Raw genomic sequence first — 5102 nt, 5'->3', positions numbered from 1 at the left:
CGGGTCACAGGTTCTATGGACCATCGCATGTTAGTGTGGAGATCTTGAGATAGGAGATGATGGTGACTGGTAACAGGTGCAAAGGTAGCACCGATTCCATCCAATTAAACCATAGGCTAAGGGGATGTAACTTGGTAAGGCATTGAGCCTATTCTAAACAATGGATAGCAAGGGTAACTCCAAAAGATACACGGAATTTGTCACCGCGTTGCAGTTTCCCTATGATGGGGTATTCCTCTATCAAACTACCAAACTAGGGCACAAATATTTTAATATAATCTATACATTTCTACTCCAACATAGCACATCCCCTCCAGGAAGGGACGTGCACTAAGTCAAGATCAAAAATTATAGTTACTAGCATTTTACCTCACAAATCAGACAAGGATGTTAAGAGAAACAGTGTCCAAACAATTAAATGATGCCTACACAGATTAAATTGCCAATAATGCTAAGCTGTGTCACTAGACTAAATCACCAATTTCGCTAGGTTGTGCCACTAGACTAAATTGTCAATTTCGCCAAGTTGGGACAATAGACTAAATCCCCAAGTTGTGTCACTAGACTAAATCGCCAACATCGCTAAATTGTGTCACTAGACTAAATCGCCAACTTCACTATGTTCACTAGCATGCTGATAAGTCGTGGCATACGAGAGAATTGTAAGAGGTAACGGGTTAAACAGAATGGCATCACTAGATGTCTAGGTCAGTATGTCAGGTGTTAGGAAGGCATCATAACCATCGCATCTTGACTGTCAAGTCAAGCACAATAGGAAGAGCCATCAGCAAAAAGAGATTTACAATCCGAATTGAGAACACTCGTACAGAGATCATACCTATGGATCAGATGTGTGCATCATCTTCCCAGAGGCCGGATTGGAGAGGATCACGTACAAACCAATAAACCAAATCGGATACTCAATCTGGAACAGAGGGGAGGAGAGGAGATCAACAGTCAATCGAAATAAAACATATGGCCGAAACGCACCCTCCAAGAATAAAAGCCGCCGGAGCATCCCCGGAGTTGGGCGAACTAGTAGATGCGGCCACGACCCGGGAGGGTCGATCGCAATGGAAATGGAGTAGGCGGCGCCTGTTGTGGCGAGAAGAGAAGAGCAAAGGCTGTCGTTGCGACTTGCCAGAGCCAAGGGGGAGCAACAGAGGGTAAATAGGGCTCCGACTCTCAAAAAGATCGTTTCATCTGGCTGGACTATTTGCCTTTTGGCCTCCTTGAGTGTACCTTCCTTTCCAGACATGCAATTTTTAATTAACAGAAAATGACATTTTTTTAGGGTAACAGAAAATGACATTACAACGTACTCATAATAACAGAGTGAAGGGTATAAGGTCTCGCTCGTTTTCCCTAACCTAGCCGCTGCCACGTGAAGGAGACTAGGGAAGTGATCCTCTACCTCACTTCTACACCGGCCAGGGCTGGTCGCCTCTCCTTCCGGCTGCTGCTTCGGCGGCAGGATGGAAGGGGACCCCGTTCCTCTACTCTGTAGTTAGGGTTTGTTGTTGTAGGTCATGTTGCGCCGTTGGGTTGGTGGAAGCGGTGCTCGACCAAGTAAATCTTCCTCAGTTCCACTCTTACACCGACGGTGTCCATCAAGGCGGCATCTTGGAGTTCATGGCATCGTGTGTTTGCCGATCCTTCAAATCAGCGGCGTTAGTGTTCATGGATGGTGTCTGCGAGGCAGCGGCAGTGACCCCTTTAGGTGTATCTCTCCTTCTGCCCTGTCCCCGTTGCTGTGGCATTGTCTCCGATGTCACGGGAGTACGCCCAGACAGTTGTCTACGCACGTGACAGCTGGAAGAAGGTGCATCATGTGATGGGTTCGTGTTTGGAAGCTGACAGTTCTTATCTCCTTCTCCGATGTCGTAGTCGTGCTGGGGTGTTACTTCTGGAGTTCGATGGCATGTCCAGGGACACCTTGCCTCGGTATGATTCTTTCAATGACAATGTTTCTGCTTCAGGCAAACTACTTTGGAGGTCACTAAAGCTGCAGCTGAGCAATGGAGATTCGTCGAGCTCGGCTGAAGAGGTGATCTATATCCTTTTCCTTGGCAGGGTGGGACATGCCCTGGTTTTTGCATAGGATTATCCTATATTTTCAATCATATGTTTACGCGGCTCGTAACTAAATCTTTATTTTTATTAATGACACTCTTATTAATACGGAAAAAAGCACACGCATAGGAGATCTTTACACCTATATTTTTTTGTTGGATTTTTATCTTTATATATAATCTTGGGTTTTGGCTAGGGTTTCTCGTGCCTCCTGCCGGTGCCGCCGTTAGTCTATCTCATCTCCTGTGGTCTTAGAAACATGGAGGCATGGTGGATCACGTCCTCTACCGGCAGGGGAGGTGGGGCTTCATTTTTTCATACCCTTTTGTGTTTTGTTAGGTTTGTGTCATGCTCAGAGAGGCGAAAGGACGATGGTTCTCTCAAGATGGAATAAGGTTCCCCTCACCTTGTCCCCATCCCGGTGATGTTTCTAGCATGGTCGGACGGCATGTGGAGGTTTGTGCGGGATTTGACCGGCGTTTGTCGTTGGTGGATCCAGGTGGATTTTTTTCTTCGTTGGTCTGTGTTTGTGTGTCTACAGGTTAGATCCTGTCGATCTACGCTTCTCTTCAAAGGCGGCGATTGCTGTAGTGGTGTGTGGGGCCATAGAGCGACGATTTTCCTACTTTTTATTATAATAAGATTTGCCCGGCGCCTTTCAATCCACCTTAGTCTTGCATGTGAGCTCGTGATGGAACGAACACCCGATGGTCTCCTGGCTTAACGACATGCGTTTACGTGGCCAACGGATCAGTCGGTTGATCGTAAGCCTTTTCCATTTTTGCTAACGTCCACGAAGCAGGAGGAGTGTAGATGAGCAGAGCAGAGCAAGATGTAGGCAATCCGTCTTAAACTCAAACCAAAGCCACGCAGTTCGTCTCGGACACACTCTCCTGAAGGAAGCAAGATCGTCCTATATTATTGAACCCGAGTCCACTTCGTCCTACTCTCATGAAGCGCTGTGCCTTTAAAGTTAGCCCCCGGCGTGTCCCTCCAACAATCAAACGCCCCCGCCAGCATGAACTGGCTCAGGAAGTTGCGCTTAATTTTCTCCAGGCTCCAGATCGTCCGACGCTACTGCAACCCTGCCCAGACACTACAAGGTCCTCGATCGCGTTCCAATGTCATGGGCTCAATCCGACGGCTCTTTTTCCACCAAGCCAAGCCTGCCGGCTCCCATATGGCCCATGCGCGGTCACTGCCGGCAGTCGTCTCACGGAGCCGACCGCGGTGGTACCCGAACCCGTGGAAGGTGGCCGCCGCGGTGGTTGTCCTGCCCTACGCTGCCAAGTTCAGTATTTTTGCCGCGATAAGCCAAAAAGAGACTGTGCCCTACACCAACCGGGCCCATCGTGTCCTCCCGACCTCGTCGGAGGAGCGCAAGTTTGGCGACGAAAGATTCAACAATCGCAAGAAGAAGTACAGCAAAGACATCCTCGGCCCGTCTGACCCGAGCACTGTCCGCGTCCGCCGCATCGCCTCTGATATCATCCACGGAGAACGCCGCCTCTTCCCCAACAACGCCATCCACGACGATGATGTTAAACAGGGGAAGGTTGTGCTGCGGCATAGACGGAGCATCTCAGTGACCTTAACTTGGAGGTGATCGTTGTCAAGGATGACAAAATAAACGCGTTCAGCACGTTCTGCGGGAAGATTGTAATCTATTTGAAGACCGATGATGAGAATTTTTTTGGCGATGGTACCGATGCTGAGATTGCCACCGTGGTCCCAAACTAGGGTCGTGGGTTACCGTGCATGAGCCCGCAAAGAAATATGATGTGTTACATGCTAGATCGGTGTAACTTATGATTGGGGTCCTGACACAGGTACCAGCACCCACCGCTACAACTAATTGCATCCTTGTGGAGGGCGCTAGATTGTGCCCATCACAGATATGCTCTTCCAAATAAGCCCGCAGGATGGACAGTGTAGTGCTGGGTGGGCATTTAGAGCCCACCACTATTTCTCACATAGTTGTGCGCTGCCCGCCACAATTTTGTTTTGGCAAAATGCACCAAATAAATCCAAATTTTGAATTTTTTTGAAGTGGCGGGCTCGTTTTGTTGCCTGCATTGCTCTCTACGCACAGTTACCCCCGTGTCGGCCCAACCGTCACCAATCTATTTTGCATTTCTCCTCCCTCCATTTCATTTCTTTCAGTCAATTCCTTTCCCCCCTCTCCCACTTCCGCGCTGTCCTACTCCTCGGCCGCTGCCGCCGTCCCTCCGTCCCACACTGCCGCCCCATCTGCCTCCGCGCCCGCCGCCGGATTTGCCCGCTGTCTTGCCGTTCAAGTCCAACCCGCGCCGCCACCGGATTTGCTTGTTGTTTCATCGTCCACCTCAACCACCGCCGCCGTCTTCCGGCTCAACCACCGCCATCGTCTTCCACCTTGACCACCGACTTCCCGCCGTCGCGTGCGCGGCCGAAAAAGCCGCCACCGGTATACCATTCTTGTGTTCTTCGGTGTTACCTTCTTTATTTGAAGGAACGGGGTTGCATTGGGGTGCCTAGGAACAACTCAATTTAGGATCAAATGTAGTAACCTCATGGATAACGATATGGTAACGGAATTGATAGAGAAATTCATTGATCTTTTTTCTGTAATAGAACAAAAACCAATACCCTAATTTCGTCGCTAAAGATCAAATCTATTGTCAAAGTGCTTTAGGATCGGTTAGCCTCTACATATGACAAGTGGCGACGATGTTTGCATTTCCTTACGTACGACATGTGCATGGGCTTATCATGTTAGTCAAAGGGACATGAAGAGGAGTGACGAAGTTTTGACAAAACTCTGATCCATTTTAGTTTCGCCAAATTTCTGCCTCTCAATATGTTAACTTTTAAAGCAAAATTCATGCCAAATTTCATTTTTGTCACTCAAACTTGTAAAGAAAAATTTGTGCCAAATTTCATTTTTGTCACTCAATATAAGTGGAATTGAGTCGAATTTTCTTACATATAACAAGTGCGTGCCCTTACCATGTTATTCACAGAGATTTGAAAATGAGTTTCGACGTTTT

Source organism: Triticum aestivum, chromosome 6B, assembly GCF_018294505.1.
Source record: "Triticum aestivum cultivar Chinese Spring chromosome 6B, IWGSC CS RefSeq v2.1, whole genome shotgun sequence".
Classification (NCBI taxonomy): Eukaryota; Viridiplantae; Streptophyta; class Magnoliopsida; order Poales; family Poaceae; genus Triticum; species Triticum aestivum.
Note: the sequence above shows the minus strand (reverse complement) of the source record.